Genomic DNA, 26,826 nt, shown 5'->3' on the forward strand with positions numbered 1-26,826 from the left:
AAGAAGCCATGACCTGTGAGTCAGCAAACCATGCAAATACATATGATATGCTCATGTGATTTCATCTTGGGGTAGTAAATTTCCATGCACAGGAGCTGTGGGCTTTGTTTGGGACAGTAAATTTCCAGGCACATGGCAAAGGATATAAAGGACCCCTAAGACATCTCCATTTTGCCTCTTTCCTGCTCTAATTCTCTGGACTGTGGATTTACAATTAAAAAGAGCCTCTTGAACTATGGACTGAGGACCTTTCAGCCTTTTGGCAGTTATCAGAGACAGTTTTGCAAGCCAGCAGTTTATTCCATCATTGCTAACAAACCTAATCTAAGGACTTTGCAATCACTTGTACGTATATGGTCTACAGTATTAACCATTTATAACTCTCTTCTTTGCTTTTATTAATAAATCTTTAGTTAGTTTATTAAGAACTGGCTGACAGCCTGATACTTGGGTAAGGTCTGAGGTTCATATTGACCAGAGGATAAGATTGGCTCCTTTGGGATTAGTAAAAGCATCATATATGGTAAAGTGGGTTTTCAATAACCTCTCACTGTATTAGACTTGGTGTTCTGGATAGGAGCCAAGGGCTGGAATGCCCAAAGAGGACTGTGTTTGGCTTCTGGTTAACCAGTGTGGTACTGAAGAAGCTCTTTTGTTATTGGCTTGGTGAATCTAATTATAGAGTAAACCACCAGCTTTGGGAATTGTCTGCCCTATTTCCTGCAGTCTGCCCTTAGTGTGGCATGCTCAGTGTGGTCCATCCCAGGCACACGGTCACAGGCACTTCCATTGTGTTGGCTTACAAGTCTTAAGTTAGATGTGAACTTAGGCACACAGGTGAATATATATCCTTTATCTGGCAAAAACCTGTCAACCCTGCTTTGATTGAGATGTTAAAACATATTTTCCAATATACATACACAACTCCTTCTATAGTGCCAGTACGTACATTTTACAGCAATATGAATGACCATTGTGATCCTGGCTTTCATTTTAGAGCTTACATGACACTCTTTATAGATAAACATTATGAAAGCAGTATGTTAGGTGTAGTGAGTTTGTCAGGCCAGATAGGAGTTGCTGTTATAGAACAGTGACCCCTTTGCTAGTTGCCATTGGGTGGGAGTGTCACACACTTAATGAGTTTGTGCCTCGGTTTCCCCATTTCACAATTGGGGTAAATAACTAAGACATTAGAATGTGTTTTCCTGAGAGTTGGAATGTTAGCCTAAACACTACTTGGTTTTTGAATAGTGTAAAGGGATTTTTACATATCTGAAGATCTGGAGAATTTGTAATATGTGGTTTTGGGGAATATTGGTGCATGTGTGTGGTAAATAGTAAGAGAAAACATTCTTGCTGACCCCATGAGAGCTTTAATTTCATATAAGTTCTCATAGTCACTACACATTCCCCTCACTTGTTCCTTCTTTCATTAACCTGATCAGGCATAGGCACTCGGACACCATAGTGAAGGTGCAACAATAATGATCAGTACAGTGTAATTATCTAGACAGATGGACAGCCAACAAGACAAACAGAAACGCCTCAAGTGGGCATCCAGAATTAATCCAGTAATGCCTATCAAGTGCTTTGAGCGCAGTGCATGGAAAGGATGAAGCAAAAGAAAGGTACTCAGTAATCAATTCCTTCTGCAATTAATTCCAAAGCTGAGTACCATTGCAAGGTCTAATGCAGAATTTAAGCCCTCTGCTAGGGACTTGAGTGCTACAGAGACTGTTATTCTAGCTCTGGCAGTGGGCTGATTTTCACCGTCTGCTTGAAGGCAATTGTTAATATCTAACAGATAACTTTTCAGAGCTCCAGTGTAATGGATTATACGTTCACACAGACTGTAATAGCCTTGAAGATGGGTTTGTTCATAGTTCTGTACATAATGTATGTGCAGGGCTGTGGTTATAAACCCTGTGGTTAGGGGAACTGTGGTTACTCTGTTGAGTGGGATTGTGGCTGCCGTTATCCTTGAGCCAAGAGAATGCTTGTTTTATCACCACGCTGTCATTTCAAAACGTACAACAAACATCTCTCTTTGTGCAATGATCAGGCAAACATTACTGAAGAGATTGTTCTGTGCCTTTAGGTACGTCAGCATCTGAGGTCAGTAAGGAATACAATGAAATGGTAAAATAAAATAAAATTCTAGAGGTTCATGTTATCTTTATAAAATAATTCTGTTTAAGTTTTGTACCAAAGGGGTTCCAGGACACACAAAATATCTTAGATACACAGGACACAATATTTCAGAGTTAATATATATATATTTTTAAAAGAAATGTTTTCATTCTGATTCCTAATTAGATTTGTTTTTAATGAGTCGTGGTGATTTCAGATGATTTCTGGCAGGAGACAGACAGAGATGATGAGAACTCAAAGGAGAACAATGTGCATTGATGACTTTCCTCTACGCCCTTTAGGGAGATTATTATTGCATTTTACTAGCAGTAGAAAGGAAAGCGTTCCACTGAGTAAAAGGTGGTCTACATTTCTTCTACATTTCCATCAGAATACAAAGATAAGACTTTATTTTAACTCTCTTCTTCCTAAAGTAGATCCATTAGCAAGGCAGGAATGAAACTGTCAGGATAGACAGGTCCTCTTCAGTTCCTCTTGCCTATGATTTCTTGCCCCTTCATCAAGGAGTTGTAAACAACTGGTGATCCCCAATTCCTATCCCACACCCAGTCCCCCATCCCTGAGCCTGTTATTGGTCTGGCATGCACCCCCATCCCATCCCATCCCTTTTTGAACAATCCCCATACGCTCCTCTTCCCTTTGGTCTCTCACAGAGCACATCTTAATAATGCCAATAAATGAATGTCTAATATAAAGTAATAATTAATACAATAGATTTAATAATTAAAATTAAGGCCTCCTTCCTTTGACACGAAACTGACTATGTCCCTTGCCCTGAACTGCACTGCATGCCTCTTTGAGGCCACCTCCTGGATACAGTCTGACAGCCTCAGCACCTCTGGTACTGAATGATTAGTTGTGACCACAGGAATATAAGAATTGCCATACTGAGTCAGAATCAAGGGTCATCTAGTCCAGTTTCCTGTCTCCCATGCTGGCTGCTTCAGAGGGAGGTGTAAGAACCCCACAGTAGGCAAATGTGGGACAATCTGCTTCCCACGTTAGGTCTCAGCCTAAGCTGTAGCAGTCAGAAATTGTCTTAAGCCCTGAAGCACAAGGTTTAATACCCCTTCCAAAATTGTTGTTATCATTAATTATGAAAGCTCTCAATACTCTTGGTACCCACATAAATGTCCAGTCCCTTTCTGCATATTGACCTCAATGAGATATTGTGGCAGTGAGTTCCACAGTCTACACAATGTGTGAAAAAGTATTTCATGTTAGTTTTGAATTTGCTACTTTTCAAATTCACTGACTGTTCCCTTGTTCCGGTGTTCTGTGACAGGGAGAATGGAAGCTCCTTAGCTAACTTCTCTATTATTTTATATACTTTTATTATCATGATTTCAAACATGCATAGTTGTGAGGACCGTTGTACCAGCATCATGTAGTGAAATTCTGAGATCGGGCTCAATCCTGCAAGTCCACAAACCTCTGGGGCAGCCTTGCAGGCAGTGCTAGATAGGATCTGAGTATGCACCCCTTTGCGCGTTGATGGAGAGTTTGAGACCAAGGTGTGGTGGGGTGTTTGCATCCATCCAGGTGATATGTTTGATAGATTCTGAATTTTGTCTCAGCGTAAAGATGTTTTTGCATCCATAAGTGAGACATGGACTTCATGGAGGAGTTGGTGAGACCTATTGATTGAAGAATGTCCAGTTTGCTGCAACCTTTTGAACTCTGCTTGCAACCCAGGTAGATGAACCCATCAGCGCTCTTCACAATACTTGATCCCATCTGCACTGGCAGATCTGGTGGCTCAGTTCTGAGGTTCCATACCTTAGTCTCCTGCCACAAGACTTTCAACTCCATAACGTGGGAGGCATCTTGAAGACCTTGACAGGTGGGGCTGAAATTCTCTGACTTCTCCATAAGCAAGACAGCATCATTGGCATAGTCTTAGTAGGCAATCACTTCTTGACCCACCGTGATTCTGATAAGTGAAGCAGCAAGTCCTAATTTCCAGCTGATCATTTGACAGAATAGTGCTGGGACAAGAATGCATTCCTGCCACACACCTGAAGTTGTGTAGAAAGGCAGTGAAAACTGTGAACCAAAGTGCACTTTCACACCACTACTCGTGTGCAGATTGTGCACCAGATTTAGCAGAGCAGCTGGAACGCCAACTCCTTTCAGTGTGATCCGAAGTGCTGACCTGTGGACCAAAGCACTTTGATGTCAAAATATGTCACATGAAGCGGGCAGTTAAATTCTTGGTGCAGCTCAAACAGAAGCTGGATGGTAAGGATAGTATCCATTGTCAACTGCCCAACAGTGAAACCTGATTGTTGTGGATGATGATGTCTGTTAAGGAGCAGCTGCATCCTATCAAGCAGAACATGAGCAAACACCTTTCTACGGACTGATAACAATGAGGTTGGCCTGCAGTTGCCACACTCAGTACAAGATCCTTTACCCTTGTACAGGGAACTATGATGCTGGTACACGATTTTATGAACGGTTGATGCAGACCGATGGTTACTGGTTCCAAGGCACTTTTGAGGAACTCAGATGGAATACCATCAGGTTCCAGAAGCATGTCCATTCGTAAATTTTTGGATGACCTTTGGTACTTCCTTTAGTGACAGAGGATCAGTGTTCATCCCTTGGTGTGTAGGCACAAAATTTGCCATGTCACATGGCTCTGGACAGTCATCAGGAGGTGTGTGGTTCAGTATGCTTTCAGATGTGTTTTCCATCTGTTCAGGACCAAGTCCACTGATAAGCAGGGAGACCTGTCTGGTTTCATGATGGGGATCTTAGAAGGCTGTTTATGGCTGCCTGCCAGATGGCTCTGTAGGCAGGATACAGATTCTTGTATTTTAGGCTGTCCTCTGCTCCATTGGCCAGTTGATACTGATCTCATGGTCACATTTGGCATGGCCTGGAAGAAGCCTTTCAGCCATTTACATTCTTGAATATGTCAATGCTTGCATGCTTCTGCCTTTTTTGTTAATATAGCAAAGACATCTTTAGAAAGTTCAGGTTTCTTGCACGACTATCTGAAATTGATTGTTCCAGCAGTGATATGTGAGATAGTGTTATGTATGTCACTCCAGGCGATCTCCATGTCACCCCAAGAGGATATTGGGCTTACATATGTAATCCTTGTTGGGCTATGTGTATTTCACAGCTTCTCAGATCCTCAGAGAGATACTGAACATTGTACTCTTGGTGGGCATCCGCTTGCAGGAAGTTGGAAAATGTAGTGAGAGATGAGCAACAACTAGTCTATGGTTTGAGCTTGCTTGTGCTTCTGTGTTGATGAAGACCCAGTGAGATTTCACTATGGTCAATTTCTGATGAGAATGGGTTAACTTCCTGCCTGTCACTTCCATTGTTTGAAACCCAGCTCCAGCGATGATTGTTAAGGCACCTAAACTAGGAGCCCATAACAGACAAGCCCTCAATGGCACACAAGGTCAAATTTTGGGTGGTGGTGTCATTGGAAGATCCTGAACCAAAGGGACCTATCATGGTTTCAAACCCAGTTTGACTGCAGCCAGTCATGGCACTGAAATCTCCAAGCTCTAGCAGCGTATCATTTGTCAGAGCTGACTGGATATTTTTTGCTGCTATCTGATGGTAGAACATGTCCTTTTCTTCAGGTGACATGTCTTCTGTTGGTGCATAGGCCACAATGACAAATAAATGTTCACAACAATGTTGGAGCTGAGCATAGAGTAAGTGTGGAAAAATATGGTTCCATGGAGTTGGAGTCCAGGCTAGAATTTGTCTAAATGACAAGTGCCACACCTTGAGTTAGGTGTGGACCACCAGTGTGGAGGAAGGTTCCACCTTCAACAATAACTTGATTGCTTTATGGCAGGCAAGCCTTTGTGGGTATGTCTACACTGTGATTAGACACCTGCAGATGGCTGGTGCCAGCTGACTCGGTCTCGTGGGCTATGGCTCAGTAGCTGTTTAATTGCAATGTAGATGTTCAGGCTTGGGCTGGAGCACAAGCTCTGGGACCCCTGAGTGGAGAGGTTGCACTCCAGTCTGAGCCCGAACATCTACACTGCAATTAAACAGCCCCTTAGCCCAAGTCACCTAAGTGGACATACCCTGTGATGCCAATGATTATGATCTAGTAACAGGTGAATTCTTTGACAAGAGCTGTTTTATATCTAGTGCTGTTCAGTGCTAACACATTCCATGGTCACATAGAACATGTCTCTAAGATCTGGTTTGGACAGCCAAGAAGTTGGGGTTATTGGAGCTGGGAACTCCCTGAGCAGGATTTGGGTGACGCACTTCATCCTGGAGCCAGTAATAGCAGGGCTTTAAACCTGGTGCTGTTGTCACGGTTATCACTTCTGTTGGCCATTTGTTTCACTCTGCTTCCTTGGAACTGAGGCGATATAGGGGTTTTATTTTTGGGGACACCATCCCCCTTCCCAGGAACTTTTTTTGCCTCTGTCTTCACGAATAAGGTCAGCTCCCAGACTACTGCACTGGGCAGCACAGCATGGGGAAGAGGTGACCAGCCCTCTGTGGAGAAAGAAGTGGTTTGGGACTATTTAGAAAAGCTGGATGTGCACAAGTCCACGGGGCCAGATGCGTTGCATCCAAGAGTGCTAAAGGAGTTGGCGGATGTGATTGCGGAGCCATTGTCCATTATTTTTGAAAACGCATGGCTATCCGGGGAAGTCCCGGACGACTGGAAAAAGGCTAATGTAGTGCCCATCTTTAAAAAAGGGAAGGAGGAGGATCCTGGGAACTACAGACCAGTCAGCCTCACCTCAGTCCCTGGAAAAATCATGGAGCAGGTCCTCAAGGAATCAATTCTGAAGCACTTAGATGAGAGGAAAGTGATCAGGAACAGTCAGAATGGATTCACCAAGGGAAAGTCATGCCTGACTAATCTAATTGCCTTCTATGATGAGATAACTGGTTCTGTGGATGAAGGGAAAGCAGTGGACGTGTTGTTCCTTGACTTTAGCAAAGCTTTTGACACTGTCTCCCACAGTATTCTTGCCAGCAAGTTAAAGAAGTATGGGCTGGATGAACGCACTATAAGGTGGGTAGAAAGTTGGCTAGATTGTCGGGCTCAACGTGTAGTGATCAATGTCTCCATGTCTAGTTGGCAGCCAGTATCAAGAGGAGTGCCCCAAGGGTCGGTCCTGGGGCCGGTTTTGTTCAATATCTTCATAAATGATCTGGAGGATGGTGTGGATTGCACCCTCAGCAAGTTTTCAGACGACACTAAACTGGAAGGAGAGGTAGATACGCTGGAGGGGTAGATGACCTAGACAAATTGGAGGATTGGGCCAAAAGAAATCTGATGAGGTTCAACAAAGACAAGTGCAGAGTCCTGCACTTAGGACGGAAGAATCCAATGCACCGCTACAGACTAGGGACCGAATGGCTAGGCAGCAGTTCTGCAGAAAAGGACCTAGGGGTTAGAGGGGATGAGAAGCTGGATATGAGTCAACAGTGTGCCCTTGTTGCCAAGAAGACCAATGGCATTTTGGGATGTATAAGTAGGGGCATTGCCAGCAGATCGAGGGACGCGATCGTTCTCCTCTATTCGACATTGGTGAGGCTTCATCTGGAGTACTGTGTCCAGTTTTGGGCCCCACACTAGCAGAAGGATGTGGAAAAATTGGAAAGAGTCCAGCAGAGGGCAACAAAAATGATTAGTGGACTGGAACACATGACTGATGAGGAGAGGCTGAGGGAACTGGGATTGTTTAGTCTGCGGAAGAGAAGAATGAGGGGGGATTTGATAGCTGCTTTCAACTACCTGAAAGGTAGTTCCAAAGAGGATGGATCTAGACTATTCTCAGTGGTAGCAGATGACAGGACAAGGAGTAATGGTCTCAAGTTGCAGTGGGGGAGATTTAGGTTGGATATTAGGAAAAACTTTTTCACTAGGAGGGTGGTGAAACACTGGAATGCGTTACCTAGGGAGGTGATGGAATCTCCTTCCTTAGAAGTTTTTAAGGTCAGGCTTGACAAAGCCCTGGCTGGGATGATTTAATTGGGGACTGGTCCTGCTTTGAGCAGGGGATTGGACTAGATGACCTCCTGAGGTCCCTTCCAACCCTGATATTCTATTATTCTATGATTCTATGAACTGTTCCTCCAGATATTGTTGGTATCTGAGGGTGTATATGGCTGTTATGATGACCTAGCTTTTCTTCTGCCCTATGTGATCCACACATCCACAGTCATGGCTCATCCACCTTCACCTCCATTGGGGAACTTGGGCCTCGCCCGCTGAGTTCATTGTTGGCCTTCCTTCAGTAATCTGTACTACTGACAGGGGCCAGTCCAACTCAAGACTTGGGTGGGCTGGGACGACCACACCTTCTTGATGTAGAGCAGCTTACACCTGTACTACCTGCTGCCCATACTTTTATTGTGTCCCCACTTAGTTGTCTCCTTCCTAAGGTAAACTACCCTCATCTTTAGAATCTCTCTTCTTGTGAGAGTGTATCCAGGCCGCTGATCATTCTTGTTGCCTCTCTCTGAATCTCACCTCTAGTTTTGCAACATACTTTGTGAGACTGGGTGACCATTACTGCACACGGTATGTGAAAGCCCTTGTGGGATCAGAGCAAGGGAAGATGATACTGCAGAAGGAGGGCTCCTCACTCAATTCACTCTGGATCCACCTGTGTATAAGGAGGGCACAATAGGGGTCCGTGTAAGGAAACCTATATGGGGCAAGGTGGAAAATGTACTGTGCGATTTACCCTTCAGCTGATTAAGACCCTGAGTTCCTGACTCTCTGTTTGCTGTCCCTGAATCACAGGACAAGGCTAGCAATCAAGGCTCAGTGAATATTGTCAATGCAACATTTTTAGAATAATAAAACAGACCTATGATTTATTTAACAGGTGTTCTCATTTCATAAATATTTCCATAAAAACTCAGAGAAGCTTAATTATAAAGCATTTTTCCCCCTGTTGTGGAGCATCAGAATTATAACTAGCTTCACTTTCTCTGCTCTGCAGCTCTATGATTTCTGATGATTCCTCTATCTAGCTAATTGCTCAGAAGCAGAACCTGCTGTCCTTTAAATGATTGTTAAATGAGTCAGGAATCATATTTATCTGCATCAATTGTTCTGCTGATCGTCACCAAAACACACATAGGGGAAAGCGTCGTTCATTTTGGAAATGGCAGTTCTTAAGCCTGCTGTGTTTCTTTCCATCATAAAATGTGTACTGTGTATAATTATGTCATTGGGTCACTTTTAATTTTTCTCCAAAGAAAATCATGCTAATTACTGCTTGATTATATGAGTAGTTAGCAAGAAATACTAGTGCCTGAATAGCCTGGGAGAGCTGGTAGAAATGGGTTTAGTAATTAATTGGAAAAGCTCAAGGGAATATGCAGCTTAAACTTTTCAGAATGAGACTGTGCATCCAATCAATATTTAAGCCTATTCTATGACCCTTTTTTCCCAGTGATCTTCACTTGGAGCTCAGCTAACCTGGAGCCTGTGATATAACCCTTTCTATTTCACAAAGTCTTTTTTTTTCTTTTCAAAGATTGGTTGGGGAATTCTCCTTATAGCTGAAAATCATTAGAACTATTTCACCTCCCAGTTTCTTTGTTGACCTACAAACAGAATTATAGGTGGATGCTGAACCTTGCCCGTGACTATTTCTTACTGTCAACAGCCCAAATTCTGCTGTCAGTGAAGTTGGTTGGAGTAAACCTGTTGAAGTCAATGCAGCTACTTTGGGTGCAATTCAGAGCAAGAATGGAACCTATGTTGAGGGGTCAAGATTAAACACAAATTCCTGTATTCTTTCTGTTTACCAAATATACTTTAACACACTCATTTTCCATTGAATGAGCTTTTGTTGGTGAAAGCTAGTGATTCAAATACACATTTTATAGCTCAACAAAGTGAATGGAAAATCTATAATTCCCTTTAATTGCTCACTGAGTTACTGCCAGCATGACCCTGACACGAGTACTACTTCCTGAATACATAGTTTTGATGAACAATACATTTTTCTTTCATGACAGGTTTATTCCTTTGTTGAGGAATTGGTTAAGGGCTATGCCATTGTATATAGGGAAAGTGTAACTGGGCTACAGCAGGTTCGTTCCTTTAATAGCTTAGGCAATAATTATATGCCATCTTTTAGTACATTGGGCTTTTATTCTTTTAAACGAGCTGATTACTTTATCAGATAGTGATTTTAATGGTGTTCATCTAAAACAAAGCCTTGAAGAAGGGAGGAGCATAGAGCTTTATTCCTTTGTGAACGTAATGGGGTCCAAGGTAGTTGAAATGGCAGCAGAGTAGGCTGTGTTACTGCAAGAAAGCACAAGCAAGCATACCTATGTTCTCATCCTTTGGGGCCTGATTGCACACACATGCATGCAGCCCTTGTCACAGTTCAGGGTAAATGCACCTGAACTTCCCCCTTTTGGTCCGGCAAAGGGAGCCTATTCTCGGCTTCTCAGCCATCATCTCTCTTGGGTGGAGACCTGCTTCTTCCTGACTGGGGGGTTTTCCATGCTGAACTGTTCCTGGCCCATTCTGTGATATTCTCAGCCAGTCAAACTGTCCAAGCAGGCCTGCTTTGCTTTCTCCTCAGTGGCAAAAACAGCATAATTGACCACCGTTAGAGGTTACCACATCCTTTATAAGCAAGTACATTTTAGTCTTAAGGTGGTACCATTATAGAAGAAAACGTTTTAAAAACAATAAATAAAAGATCCTACACACGTGCTCATAAGCTTACTCAAACCCCAACCAGGTCTCTAGCAGGTGATCGATCAATCCTTCAAACCCTACCAAGGGGGGTTTCTGTGACTACAAGTTCATAACAGCAGTTAGCTCAGAACAAGCAACCCCACGAATCTGTGAGCACCTCTTTTATACAGCATGGGCCTTTGATCTTGGGACCCTGAGAATAGGTAATCAGCAGACAATTACCCTCTCCTCAGGGCTCACTTCCAAGGACTGGGTTTTTGCAGCATCAGAGGTGTTGGCAGTAAGGGGAGGAGGAATTTCCATTCACGTCCCCCCAAGATATTTCCCAGGAAATCCACTTCGTGTGTATTGTCCCAAAGGTCATTCTTGTCTCCCACCTTGTTCACTGTAATTCTTTGATTATCCAGGCCCACAATAATACATAACCTTTGCATTTAATACCATGGTCTCCAAAGATACTTAAAAACCCAAAATGAATTCAGTTTAGGGGTATTGCAGGAAAGTGCCATACGTGTCATAGTGTTTATTCACACAAGTCATCCCACTTCAGATAGGCAGGATGAGGTGGTTTTTATATATTGTGACAAAGTTCCTCCTCTACCTTGGTGGGTCTTGCACTTATTGGCAGATTTGCTTGTCTTGGAGCTTCACGGCAGCCCTCAGTTTGGCCGTTTTTGTGAACCCACAGTCCAGGTCAACTTCTCCTGTGTCTGACCAGGATTTGGGAGATTTGGGGGTAACCTGGGCCCGCCCTCTACACCAGGGTCCAGCCCGGGGCCCTGTGGAATGCAGCTGTCTAGAGTGCCTCCTGGAACAGCTGTGCGACACCTACAACTCCCTGGGCTACTTCCCCATGGCCTCCTCCCAATTCCTTCTTTATCCTCACCATAGGACCTTCCTCCTGGTGTCTGATACAGCTTGTACTCCTCAGTCCTCCAACAGTCCACGTTCTCACTCTCAGCTCCTAGCGCCTCTTGCTCCCAACTCCTTACACACACACCACAAACTGAAGTGAGCTCCTTTTTAAACCCAGGTGCCCTGATTAGCCTGCCTTAGTTGATTCTAACAGCTTCTTGACTGGCTGCCGGTGTTCTAATCAGCCTGTCTGTCTTAATTGTCTCCAGAAGGTTCCTCATTGTTCTGGAACTTTCCCTGTTACCTCACCCAGGGAAAAGGGACCTCCTTTGCTTGCTGCTACTCTATTTGCTTTCTATGCTTTCCTAAAGCGCCCTGGCCTGGATTTTTCTTACTTTTTAACCCTGCTTCAGTTCCCCTCCCCCCGACTGGGCCAGACGCTTTTTCTTCGTTTTGGTTTTTTTGATGTTTTTTGCTGCCGTTCAAGTGCTGGTTGGTTGCCAGCTTGCTGCCAGCCCCCCCCCACGCCCGCTCTCGGACACCGCTTTTGCTCCAGCTGAAACCCCCGGAGGAGGAGGGGAGGACTGCCAACCCGCTACCCGGAGGAGGGGAGTGGAAGCCCCCAGACCCAGCCGTTTTGCTGTTGTTTCTAAACCCGTACCGAGCTAGGAAGATTCTTCTTATCTCTGCAACATTCTTGGCCTGCTGAAAGCCTCATGATGTAAGCAGTGTCAGGATGAGCTCCACCCTGACATCTGGTGGTGAGGTGTGGCAAGTTGTGGAAAAGAACTTCAGGGGCTGATCTCATTTGCATAGGCACACCCACCACACCTAGAATGAGACCATAGCTGCCCAAATGGTCACTTTGGCTGCTGTGGGATCCCCAGTGTCTCTGTTATTGGGGCAGGAAGAATAAATTGTTATTACCCTGATTAAGGGAACTGTGCTTGGAACTGTACGTGGCCTTTTGTTATGATGGAGGGATTCACCATCAACTAAGTAGCACTCGCTAGGCAAGGGTCATGGGTTCCAAAACTGGGTGAATGGAGAGAGGTTGGGGACAAGTATTAATACTTGGTGGTATGGGCTCCTTGGTGAGGGCCTTACATGCTAATTGCACTTCCTCCTCTCTCCACTGTGGAATATCAGAGCTAATTTTGATTTCATTAGAAGTCTAGTTATAGGCTACTGAGCTCACTTTAGGCTGACAGTGCACCAGCACTGGGGCTCCCCTACTACGAGCTGAAATCACTGAGTGTTGTGTTAAGTAGTGGGGGAGCCTGAAGATATATTGTGGAGCAGTTTGCGGGACGGCTGGAGTGCCTTGCGGACCGGCTGGTGAAGCAGTTTGACGCGGAGCAGTTTGTGGATGGCAGGAGCTGCTTGTGGGCCATGGAGCTGAGCGAAGGAGTTCGTGGGGCAGCTGGTGGAGCAGAGCGCAGCTGAGCGAAGGAGTTCGTGGGGCGGCTGGCGGAGCGGAGCGCAGCTGAGCGAAGGAGTTTGTGGGGCGGCTGGCAGAGCGGAGCGCCGCTATGGGGCGGTCAGCTTCAGATCATGTAAGGTGCCTCTTACCCCCGTCCCATTTCCACCCAGGTTGGGAGGTAAAGCTCCGCAGATAAACTTTCGAACTCTGGGGCTGCCCTGACCAGGGACAGAGACTTTTGGGGCATTGGACTTTTGGGACTTTGGGTGATTTGGGGTTGCTGGACTCAAGAACCAAAGGGAAAAGGGCATGCCCCAATTTGCTTGGGGTGGATTTTTTTTGCTCATGGGTTGTGTTATGAATCCTGTTGGTGGTGTTTCCCCAACATAATGCCACATTGTTTCTCTGTTATTAAAAGGCTTTTTGCTACACTCAGACTATGTGCTTGCGAGAGGGGAAGTATTGCTTCCTGGAGGCGCCCAGCGGGGGTGGTATATATTTGTCCCAGGTCACTGGGTGGGGGCTCGAGCCGGTTTGCATTGTGTTATTGGAATGGATCCCCTAGATATTGAACCCGGCCCTTGTTGCTGCCAACTCTGATGGGCAGAAGGGTTACATTTTTGGGGGCTCGTCCGGGATCGCCTGGGTCAGTACCCCTCACAAGCACCTGTTGAGTGATCCACTACATTGGGAAACAATTTATATTTTTTTTTGTTTGTGCTTATATTTTGAGGAAATTACTGTTTGTATAATGGCTAATATGTCAGGTTTGTTGGGCCCTGGCTCAGCAGCTTCTAGCTCAGAGGCTGCAGCCTCGGCTGATGATTGGACAAAAGCTCTGGGGCAAACACTGGAAAAGGTTGTGCTGCCCCATGCTGAGTCAGACTCTTGTCGTAAGTTAAGATTATTTGCTGGGGAGGAGGAGTTTGAACCCTGGTTAGAGCATACCACTGAAATGCTGCAAGAGTGGGCCGTACCAGATGCAGAAAAGCGAAGATGCCTTATAGAGAGCCTTGGCGGCCCAGCATTAGATGTGATTCGCACCCTGAAGCTCATTGACCCTGGGGTCAGTGTGAAGGACTGCCTAGAGGCCCTTGAACACAACTTTGGGAGCGTAGAGGGCCCTGAAGACAGCTACTGTAAGTTCCTTAATTCCCGACAACAAAAGGGCGAGAAGGCTTCAGCCTACATACAGAGACTGCAGAGACTGCTTCAGAGAGCTGTCATGACGGGAGCAGTGACTGCTGAGCAGATGGATCAGACCAGACTGGCTCAAATTTTAAGAGGAACTCAGTATCAGAACCCGATTCTACTTCATCTCCAGCTAAGAGAACGGCGGGAACATCTCCCAAGTTACTCCCAGCTGATAAAAGAGGTCCGAGAGGAGGAAGAAAGGCAGGCTGCCAGTGAGTTTTGGGAAGCCCAAACATCGGAGCCAGCCAGCACAACACCACTGCAAACGGCCAGTGATGGTGAGCACCAGAGAGGAACTTGCCCAACAAATGCAGGTCCTGACAGAACGGATAGCTGAGCTGCAAAGTACCGTTGACCGAGTTAAGACTTCCAGGAATAAGAAGCCTCAAACTGTGGCGATTGAGAAGCCCGCACTTAGAGCCACCATCCCCCCCGAGGCGAAGGGGGAAAGGTCAATTCTTCTGCTACCGATGTGGTCAGGATGGACACAGTGCTGCCAAGTGCCGTAATGAAGAAAACCCCTCCTTAGTGTATGGAAAGCTGAGGATCAGTTGGGAGAGATCCGGTAGCTGCCAGAGGGTCTGGGGACGGGGACCCCCCAGGTCTGCAGGATTTGAAGATTCCCCCAGAAAAGACTGTCCAGCTGGGATCCCTGCAGGACTGATAGGGCCTCGAGCAGAGGTCATGGTGAGGATCGAAGGGGTGGAGTGTAAAGCAGTGCTTGACACTGGATCTCAAGTGACTATTATATTTCAGACATTCTACCAACAGATGCTTAGGCACCTGCCTATACAGCCACTGACTGGCCTTGGCCTGTGTGGCCTCAGCATGGATGAATACCCCTATCAAGGGTATGTCATAGTGCACCTGGAATTCCCAGAGGAGGTTGCTGGGGTAAGAGAAGAGGTAGACACAGCTGCCTTAATATGCCCTGACCCTAAAGGGACTTCTGATGTGTCTGTGCTGATAGGGACCAACTCCAGTCTCTTCAAGGTACTCGCGGATTACTGCAGAAGGCGGGCTGGGGACCAATACCTGAATACCCTGATGATCCATACGCTTTGTGCTGAAGCCTATAGGAAAATTGAGAGCGCTAAAAGGGACACATCTGAGCTACCGCTTGGGGCACTGAAGTATGCGGGCACAACCCCCTTAGTAGTGCCTGCAAGGACGGAGCAAGAAGTGCTTGTCATGAGTACCTGTCTGAAAGGCAGTAACGGGACGTTAGCAATGATAGAGCAGCCGATGGGAGGAGAGCTGCCTGAAGGAGTGCTGGTCCCCAGTGGAGTCATAACCCTACCTGCTGAAGCCCAGGAAAGGGTGACTATACTGATTGCTAATGAAACGAGTCGTGATGTTGTTGTGAAGCAAGGACAAAAGATAGCAGACCTCTTTGAGCCTGAGTCGATTGTAAAACCCCAGTGTGAAACTCAAGTTCCGACAATAGACCCAGCAAAGTTTGACTTTGGAGATTCACCAGTGTCCGAGGACTGGAAAGATCGCCTGAGGAAGAAACTTTGTGAAAGATCCAAGGTGTTCTCACTGCATGAGTGGGATGTGGGATGTGCAAAAGGAGTAGAGCACAATATCACACTACATGACTCTCGACCTTTCAGGGAGAGATCTAGGAAGATTGCTCTCTCTGAGATGGAAGATGTGCGACATCATCTTCAGGAGCTGGCTGCGAATGGCATCATTACAGAGTCCCGCAGCCCATATGCCTCACCCATTGTGGTAGTCCGCAAAAAGAATGGGAAAATCCGGATGTGTATTGACTACCGCACCCTAAACAGCCGTACTGTGGTCGACCAGTACACTATGCCTCGAGTGCAAGATGCCTTAGACTGTTTGCTGGGAAGCCAGTGGTTCTCTGTGTTGGATCTTCGAAGTGGATACTACCAGATCCCTCTGGGAGAAGAAGATAAGGAGAAGACAGCCTTCATCTGCCAATTAGGGTTTTATCAGTTCGAACGCATGCCCCAAGGGATTTCTGGAGCACCTGCCACCTTTCAACGTCTCATGGAGAAAGTTGTGGGAGACATGAATTTACTGCAAGTGTTAGTTTATTTGGATGACCTGATTGTGTTTGGAAGAACCTTAGAGGAGCATGAAGAAAGACTTCTTAAAGTGCTTGATAGGTTGGAGGATTATGGTCTGAAGCTTTCAATTGACAAATGCCAGTTCTGCAGAACCTAAGTGAAGTATGTGGGTCACATTGTGTCCCAAGAAGGTGTGAGTACTGATCCTGATAAAATAGAAGCACTCACTACATGGCCACATCCAAGTAACTACAGAGAACTCAAGACCTTTCTTGGATTTAGTGGCTACTACCGCAGATTTGTGAAAAACTATGCTACGATTGTAAAGCCTCTGAATGATCTTACCAGGGGACATCAGTCCAGCAAGAACAAATCTAAGTCCAAGAATAAGGGGAGGTCCCCAAAGCCTCCTGTGCAGAGACACAATGGCCCCTTTGCACCATTTGGGCCACGGTGGGATGAGAGATGTGAAAGGGCTTTTCGAGAAATCATTACTTGCCTAACTCATGCTCCAATCCTAGATTTTGCTCACCCAAGCAAACCATTTATCCTGCATACTGATGCCAGTTTGGAGGGTCTGGGAGCAGTCCTGTACCAGGAAGTGGAAGGAAAATGTAAACCTGTAGCCTTTGCCAGCCGAGGATTGTCTGATAGTGAAACTCGCTATCCCACCCACAAGCTGGAATTTTTGGCCTTGAAATGGGCCATCACTGAGAAATTTCGAGACTACTTGTATGGTGCTCAGTTCCAGGTGTGGACAGACAACAATTCACTGACTTATGTGTTAACAAGTGCTAAGCTGGATGCTACAGGGCAGAGATGGGTGGCCGCCTCGGCTAGCTATGAGTTCAGCATTCAGTACCGATCAGGGAGAAGCAATGTAGATGCAAATGCATTGTCCAGGCGTCCGCAGGCTCCAGAAGTTGCTGTGATACCCACAGATGGAGTGAGAGCTATTTGCAGTGTGAGTCGCCGAGAGCCAGAGGCCCGTGAGGGCCTTCAGGGATGTGTTGCAGAAGCTTTGGGCCTGCCCCCTGAATGCATGCCTTCTGCTTCAGTGAACTATATTGCATTAGACCAATCTCCTTTGCCCATGCTCAATGCGGCTGACTGGCAAGAAGCCCAGCGGCAAGATATTGACATTCGTGATACACTACTTGCCAAAAGGGAGGGGCGAAGCCCAGCTGCAGTTGTCCCACCTAACCCGGAGGGTAAACTACTATTGAGAGAATGGACCAAACTAAAACTGATTCAGGGAGTGCTACACCGAATGACCACTGACTCTTTACAAAAACAACGAGCACAACTAGTACTGCCAAAAAAGTACAGAGCCCTGGCCATGAGGGCCCTGCATGATGACTTTGGGCATTTAGGGATGGAGAGGACCCTGGAACTTATTCGTAGTAGGTTCTATTGGCCCCGAATGGCTGAAGATGTTCGCAGGAAATGTGAGACTTGCGCTCGATGTGTTCAAAGGAAAACTCTGCCCAAGAGGGCTGCATATCTCAAGAACATCACCAGCAACAAACCTTTGGAGTTGGTATGCATTGATTTCTTGTCTGTAGAGGTAGACAAGAGGAATGTTGGAAACATTCTAATAGTGACTGACCATTTTACATGGTATGCACAAGCATATCCCACACGTGATCAGAGGGCCACCACCGTTGCTCGAGTATTGTGGGACAAATATTTCTCAGTCTATGGATTCCCGGCTCGGATACACTCTGATCAGGGGCGGGATTTTGAGAGTCACCTTCTGAAGGAGGTGCTGAAGATAGCAGGAATTAAAAAGTCTAGGACAACGCCTTATCATCCCCAAGGTGATCCTCAGCCAGAGAGGTTCAATCGAACCCTATTAGATATGTTGGGAACTTTGCGACCAGAGCAGAAGGCAACCTGGAGCCAGCATGTTGCATTTCTGGTGCATGCCTACAATGCCACAAAGAACGATGCTACGGGAGTCACCCCATATCTCTTGATGTTTGGGTGAGAGCCAAGATTACCCATAGACTTGTGCTTTGGTGTATCAGAGGATGGAGATAGCTATGAAACTCATCAGCAATATGCATCCCGACTAAGAGAAAAGCTGCGGGATGCAAGCAAGCAGGGAGAACTGGAGGTCCTGGTGATGTCAAGGAACTATGTCGTGATTGGAATAACAGAGACTTGGTGGGATAACTCACATGACTGGAGTACTGTCATGGATGGTTATAAACTGTTCAGGAAAGACAGGCAGGGCAGAAAAGGTGGGGGAGTAGCACTGTATGTAAGGGAGCAGTATGACTGCTCAGAGCTCCGGTACAAAACTGTAGAAAAACCTGAGTGTCTCTGGATTAAGTTTAGAAGTGTGTGCAACAAGAGTGATGTAGTGGTGGGAGTCTGCTATAGACCACCGGACCAGGGGGATGAGGTAGATGAGGCTTTCTTCCGGCAGCTAGCGGAAGCTACTAGATCGCATGCCCTGATTCTCATGGGTGACTTTAATTTTCCTGATATCTGCTGGGAGAGCAATACAGCGGTGCATAGACAATCCAGGAAGTTTTTGGAAAGCATAGGGGACAATTTCCTGGTGCAAGTGCTAGAGGAGCCAACTAGGGGGGGCACTTTTCTTGACCTGCTGCTCACAAACCGGGTAGAATTAGTGGGGGAAGCAAAAGTGGATGGGAATCTGGGAGGCAGTGACCATGAGTTGGTTGAGTTCAGGATCCTGACGCAGGGAAGAAAGGTAAGCAGCAGGATACGGACCCTGGACTTCAGGAAAGCAGACTTCGACTCCCTCAGGGAACGGATGGCCAGGATCCTCTGGGGGACTAACTTGAAGGGGAAAGGAGTCCAGGAGAGCTGGCTGTATTTCAAGGAATCCCTGTTGAGGTTACAGGGACAAACCATCCCAATGAGTCGAAAGAATAGTAAACATGGCAGGCGACCAGCTTGGCTTAATGGTGAAATCCTAGCGGATCTTAAACATAAAAAAGAAGCTTACAAGAAGTGGAAGGTTGGACATATGACCAGGGAAGAGTATAAAAATATTGCTCGGGCATGTAGGAATCATATCAGGAGGGCCAAATCGCACCTGGAGCTGCAGCTAGCAAGAGATGTCAAGAGTAACAAGAAGGGTTTCTTCAGGTATGTTGGCAACAAGAAGAAAGCCAAGGAAAGTGTGGGCCCCTTACTGAATGAGGGAGGCAACCTAGTGACAGAGGATGTGGAAAAAGCTAATGTACTCAATGCTTTTTTTGCCTCTGTTTTCACTAACAAGATCAGCTCCCAGACTGCTGCGCTGAGCATCACAAAATGGGGAAGAGATGGCCAGCCCTCTGTGGAGATAGAGCTGGTTAGGGACTATTTAGAAAAGCTGGACGTGCACAAGTCCATGGGGCCGGACGAGTTGCATCCGAGAGTGCTGAAGGAGTTGGCGGCTGTGATTGCAGAGCCATTGGCCATTATCTTTGAAAACTCGTGGCGAACCAGGGAAGTCCCGGATGACTGGAAAAAGGCTAATGTAGTGCCAATCTTTAAAAAAGGGAAGAAGGAGGATCCTGGGAACTACAGGCCAGTCAGCCTCACCTCAGTCCCTGGAAAAATCATGGAGCAGGTCCTCAAAGAATCAATCCTGAAGCACTTGCATGAGAGGAAAGTGATCAGGAACAGCCAGCATGGATTCACCAAGGGAAGGTCATGCCTGACTAATCTAATCGCCTTTTATGATGAGATTACTGGTTCTGTGGATGAAGGGAAAGCAGTGGATGTATTGTTTCTTGACTTTAGCAAAGCTTTTGACACGGTCTCCCACAGTATTCTTGTCAGCAAGTTAAGGAAGTATGGGATGGATGAATGCACTATAAGGTGGGTAGAAAGCTGGCTAGATTGTCGGGCTCAACGGGTAGTGATCAATGGCTCCATGTCTAGTTGGCAGCCGGTATCAAGTGGAGTGCCCCAAGGGTCGGTCCTGGGGCCGGTTTTGTTCAATATCTTCATAAATGATCTGGAGGATGGTGTGGATTGCACTCTCAGCAAATTTGCGGATGATACTAAACTGGGAGGAGTGGTAGATACGCTGGAGGGGAGGGATAGGATACAGAAGGACCTAGACAAATTGGAGGATTGGGCCAAAAGAAATCTGATGAGGTTCAATAAGGATAAGTGCAGGGTCCTGCACTTAGGATGGAAGAATCCAATGCACCGCTACAGACTAGGGACCGAATGGCTAGGCAGCAGTACTGCGGAAAAGGACCTAGGGGTGACAGTGGACGAGAAGCTGGATATAAGTCAGCAGTGTGCCCTTGTTGCCAAGAAGGCCAATGGCATTTTGGGATGTATAAGTAGGGGCATAGCGAGCAGATCGAGGGACGTGATCGTTCCCCTCTATTCGACATTGGTGAGGCCTCATCTGGAGTACTGTGTCCAGTTTTGGGCCGCACACTACAAGAAGGATGTGGATAAATTGGAAAGAGTCCAGCGAAGGGCAACAAAAATGATTAGGGGTCTAGAACACATGACTTATGAGGAGAGGCTGAGGGAGCTGGGATTGTTTAGCCTGCAGAAGAGAAGAATGAGGGGGGATTTGATAGCTGCTTTCAACTACCTGAAAGGGGGTTCCAAAGAGGATGGCTCTAGACTGTTCTCAATGGTAGCAGATGACAGAACGAGGAGTAATGGTCTCAAGTTGCAGTGGGGGAGGTTTAGATTGGATATTAGGAAAAACTTTTTCACTAAGAGGGTGGTGAAACACTGGAATGTGTTACCTAGGGAGGTGGTAGAATCTCCTTCCTTAGAGGTTTTTAAGGTCAGGCTTGACAAAGCCCTGGCTGGGATGATTTAACTGGGAATTGGTCTTGCTTCGAGCAGGGGGTTGGACTAGATGACCTTCTGGGGTCCCTTCCAACCCTGATATTCTATGATTTTATGATTCTATGCTTATCGCTTAGCTACCGCTGCGGCTCGGAAAAACGCAGACCACAACAAACATCGATATGATGCTAGAGTGTGTTCGCAGGAGCTCCAGCCGGGGGACAGTGTCCTGCTGCGAAATTTGGGTATTGCTGGCAAACACAAGATAGCTGACAGATGGAAGGCAATACCTTACCTGGTGATGGAAAAGCTGGGAAATCTGCCTGTCTACAAGATCAAACCTGAAGACGGTCCAGGGCAAATAAAGACGGTGCATAGAAACCTTTTGCTCCCTGTGGGGGAATTGGTAAGCACCCCTGATGAGATGGGCCACGGCAGGGCCGCCGGGCAGAACGGAGGTGCTAGACCAAAGCCGCCATCCAACACAGACAGTGGGCCCCCTGCAGCTAACTTACCCCTATTCTGCACATCTGAGAGTGAGTCTGAGGAGGAAGACACAACCCTGGTGTATCCTCGGATGGAGACAAGATTTCAGTCTCGATCAGCTGAACCAAACGAGAGTTTTCCCTCTTCCACCCTAAACCCAATGGCGGAACTATTTAGGCCCCTTTCTGATACCCCGGTGCTGCTGATGAGACCACCCTGTGATGACACACACAGGTTATTGGACAATGGGGACAGACAGGTAGAGGATGTCCTGGGCACCTTGGACCCTCCAGCGTTAGAACTAGGAGTGCAGGGGCCTACGCCAGTAGCCGAGGGACCCTCCAGGGAAGCCTCTCCATCCGTCACTCAAGAGGATGTTCCCCCTACCTCGGCAACAGAGATTCTCAATAGACGAGACAGGGTGATAAAACCAGTGAAACGGTTAACTTATGATGCACCTGGGGTGACTAGTGAGGAGCCAATACATTTAGCACACAGGCTTGTGGAAGCTAAAGTGGGCTTCCTGAGGCCCTTTGGAGGAAACCAATGAGTTGGTATAAAGGGAGTGTGATTTGTCGGGACGACAAAGTCTCGGCTGGGGGGAGGATGTAAGCAGTGTCAGGATGAGCTCCACCCTGACATCTGGTGGTGAGGTGTGGCAAGTTGTGGAAAAGAACTTCAGGGGCCGATCTCATTTGCATAGGCACACCCACCACGCCTAGAATGAGACCATAGCTGCCCAAATGGTCACTTTGGCTGCTGTGGGATCCCCAGTGTCTCTGTTATTGGGGCAGGAAGAATAAATTGTTATTACCCTGATTAAGGGAACTGTGCTTGGAACTGTACGTGGCCTTTTGTTATGATGGAGGGATTCACCATCAACTAAGTAGCACTCGCTAGGCAAGGGTCATGGGTTCCAAAACTGTGTGAATGGAGAGAGGCTGGGGACAAGTATTAATACTTGGTGGCATGGGCCCCTTGGTGAGGGCCTTACATGCTAATTGCACTTCCTCCTCTCTCCACTGTGGAATATCAGAGCTAGTTTTGATTTCATTAGAAGTCTAGTTATAGGCTGCTGAACTCACTTTGGGCTGACAGTGCACCAGCACTGTGGCTCCCCTACTACAAGCTGAATTCACCTAAGGGCTGAAATCACTGAGTGTTGTTTTAAGTAGTGGGGGAGCCTGAAGATATATTGTGGAGCAGTTTGCGGGACGGCTGGAGTGCCTTGCGGACCGGCTGGTGAAGCAGTTTGACGCGGAGCAGTTTGTGGATGGCAGGAGCTGCTTGTGGGCCGTGGAGCTGAGCGAAGGAGTTCGTGGGGCGGCTGGCGGAGCGGAGCGCAGCTGAGCGAAGGAGTTCGTGGGGCGGCTGGCGGAGCGGAGCTGAGCGAAGGAGTTCGTGGGGTGGCTGGCGGAGCGGAGCGCAGCTGAGCGAAGGAGTTCGTGGGGCGGCTGGCGGAGCAGAGCGCAGCTGAGCGAAGGAGTTCGTGGGGCGGCTGGCGGAGCGGAGTGCAGCTGAGCGAAGGAGTTTGTGGGGCGGCTGGCAGAGCGGAGCACCGCTATGGGGCGGTCAGCTTCAGATCATGTAAGGTGCCTCTTACCCCCGTCCCATTTCCACCCAGGTTGGGAGGTAAAGCTCCGCAGATAAACTTTCGAACTCTGGGGCTGCCCTGACCAGGGACAGAGACTTTTGGGGCATTGGACTTTTGGGACTTTGGGTGATTTGGGGTTGCTGGACTCAAGAACCAAAGGGAAAGGGGCATGCCCCAATTTGCTTGGGGTGGATTTTTTTTGCTCATGGGTTGTGTTATGAATCCTGTTGGTGGTGTTTCCCCAACATAATGCCACATTGTTTCTCTCTGTTATTAAAAGGCTTTTGCTACACTCAGACTATGTGCTTGCGAGAGGGGAAGTATTGCCTCTTGGAGGCGCCCAGCGGGGGTGGTATATATTTGTCCCAGGTCACTGGGTGGGGGCTCGAGCCGGTTTGCATTGTGTTATTGGAATGGATCCCCTAGATATTGAACCCGGCCCTTGTTGCTGCCAACTCTGACGGGCAAAAGGGTTACAATTACAAAGCCAGAAGAGAAGATAGCCGACAGAAAAAAATCACCCAAGGAAGCTACGAACCATCGTGGAGGGGGCCGTAAGACTGAGTAACTTTTGAATTGTACTCTCGTGTGGGGGGAGTTTGTGTCTTAATTGTGTTTGTAGGGGCACGGGGGTGTGGCACAGAGCTGCCCCCCGATCCATCGGTCCCCCCCACAACACTATTACAACCGTCACGGCCTCCCCGCCATCCATCCCTGCTGGCAACTTTCCATCTGCCTTTGGATTCAGCTGTTTGCTTTGAATTTTGCCGTTTTGGACCAGACACAACAGCCGACCAAGCGAGACTCTTTGGACAAACGTGCATGGGTCCACTCCCCCGCCCCCGCTGGACTGTTTACCCCACAGTTTGCCCCTATTACCAGACCCCAATTCCTGTTTTCCTCCCCCGTCCAGACTGACCCATTTGGCACCCTCCCCGCCTGCAGCCCAGCAGGGAGGAGTGGTTAATCTGCTTCCCCCTCCCCCTCCTCCTTCTGGTGTCTCCCCGTCTCTCCCTGCTTACAATGGCGGGGAATGAGAGGGGTGAGGCCCCTCTAACAACCTCAGTTGCCCCTCCCACACCTACCCTCCTACCCAAACCCCAAGCCCTCCCCCCTACCACTGCTGTCAAAACACCTACCACCGCCCCCGCTGGGGCATCGGCAGTAGGAGACACCGGGGTGACTACTGCCGCTGCAACGTCCACCGCCCCCCCAGATTCTAGGAAACTCCCCCCAGTTGGCCAGAAAGGCCAGGGTGTGAAGAAAGGAAAAGGCCCTGCTAAAACCACCAAGCCCTCCATGGCAGGGGCTGCCCCTACCGCTGTGGCCTCGTCATCGACCATGGCGTCTCTCCCCGCTGTTCCCTCCATCAGCTCTGCGAGCGTCCCTCCCCCGGCCCCCAGGACGTATGCCCGGCCGGTGGCAGCCCCCCCCCCCGCCTGCCGCCTCGTCATCTCGCCCACCCACTGCCTCTGTTACCATCAATAGCGGCCGGGGCCCCTTTCCCACCATGACCAGGAGGCACGGCGTCTGGTCCCCTGGTCCCCTCCTCCTGGTCCCCTCCTCGCCCCACGTGGAGACATACATGCAGGCGTTGGCGAGGGTGGTAGGACCCACGGCTATCGTGGCGGCCTCCAAAATGTACGGGAAGATCGTCTTTTTCTTAGCATTGGAGGCTGCCGCCCAGGAGGCGGTGGAGAAGGGCCTGGCGGTGGGGGGGGTCTTTGTCCCCCTGGAGCCACTAGAGGACCTGGGCGTTCGCCTAGTCCTCACCTCCGTCTCTCCCTTTCTACCCAATGCCGCCCTGTTACCCGCTGTCTCCACCCTGGGGAAACTTGTTTCTGTCATCAGCCCTCTCCCGTCATCAGGACCCCACCCTCCGTCACATCCTCTCGTTCCGCCGGCAAGTGCAGCTTCTACTGCCGCCGCCGGCGCGTGACGGAGAGGCGCTCGAAGGGTCCTTCCTAGTCCCCTACCAGGGAGCCCGCTATCGGGTCTTTTATTCCACCGGAGAGGCCCGGTGCTACCTCTGCCTCTCAGCGGGGCATGTCCACAGAGACTGCCCTTTGGCCCAGGGGGGAGGGGCACCCGCAACCCCTGAGACCCAGCAGGACATCGGCCCCGTTGTTGCCGCCGCCTCTGGCCGCCCGGCACCTGAAACCAACCCTCCTCCTACTCGACCCGCCACTGCTCCCGTCCGGGCCCAAGAAACACCTCCCCTACAATGCCCAGGCAAGCAAGGGAGTCCCACCCTTGCTATTACCAATCCGGCAGAGCCTATGGAGGAGGGTGTGGCCAAGATATTACCGGGTATAGGAGAGGGCCCGCCCCAAGGAGAACCCCCCGCCCCTCATGCTGCCTCACCGTTACCCCCCCAAACCCCTGAACCATCGCGTCCACCCCCCGACACGACCCCTGCTAACCAACCCCCAGACAACGCTATGGAGGGCTGGACGCTAGTCCAGGGGAAGCGAGGCAAGCGGAAGGCTCGAGCTCCGCTGCACCCATCCGATGCGGAAGCCCACTGGAAGACCAGGAAGGGAGGCACTAATATTGAGCCTTCCGCAACGGCCATGAGTGAGATCCATCCGCTGCTGTCGGGAGGGGAAGACAGACTGGCATTGGAGAGCAGAATCCCCCCTCCACGAGAGACCCTCCCCTCCGAGACCCCTGAGGAAGCTCCTTCTGCCCGGATACCACCCGAACCCCCCGCGAACCCCGAGGCGACCGTTGAGGTGGGCCCTAGAGGAGAGGCCCCTGGGGTAGTAGGAGTTGGCCTCTCCTCCGTGTATGCGGAGATTGAGGCCCTAGATTTGACCCCGGTCATCCAGGGAGGGGATGATCTACTGCCAGCTGGCCTCGATGTGGGTAACCTCACCCCAGCCCCCCTTTCCCCATGCTCCCTCCCCCTAATTGCCTTCTCAGGCGAGCGCCCCGCAGAAGGTGGTCCACCACCTGATGCCATGGCCGCCAAGACCACCACGGAGCCAGCGCCTAGCGTCACTGGGACCCCCCACCCTTACCCCTTAACCCTCGACTCTGCTCAGGAGGCACCTTCTTTTAGCTGCTCGCCTCCTGAAGCCCAGAGCCTTACCTCTGCCCCTGCCCCCACCCCTGTCCCTGCCCAATTCACCTCCTCCTGCAATGCTATTGCCGCCCCGGGGTTATTTCTTTCCCGCCTTCCGCAGATTCCCCCCAGGGAGCAGCCTTTGCACTTTCTAGTCGCGACCCATTAGGAGTTGCAATTTTTCCCCCGCCATCCCCTTCCACCCCAAGGCGTGAAATGGATTTAATAACCCCAGCCTGTCAGACACCCCGCCGGCAGTCCACACCCTGCCTACCCGCCTTAGCGGACCACGAGGCTGCATTAAGAGCCCCACCAGGGAACACCCCGGAAATTGTAACCCCACCCCCCCATGAGCTGTGGCATGCACTACGGAAGTTCCTAGAGCATACCCATGGCGCCCGCGATAGGGCACAGCTGGCTCTTCAGCTATGGGGGGACTTTGATCAAATTCTTCAGGCCACAAGGGCCCTTATAAAGGAGGGCAGGGGGCAAGGAAAGCGCGGTGCTGCAGCCTACGAGCGGGCCCGCGGCTTC

The sequence above is a fragment of the Eretmochelys imbricata genome, chromosome 2 (assembly GCF_965152235.1).
Source record: "Eretmochelys imbricata isolate rEreImb1 chromosome 2, rEreImb1.hap1, whole genome shotgun sequence".
NCBI lineage: Eukaryota > Metazoa > Chordata > Testudines > Cheloniidae > Eretmochelys > Eretmochelys imbricata.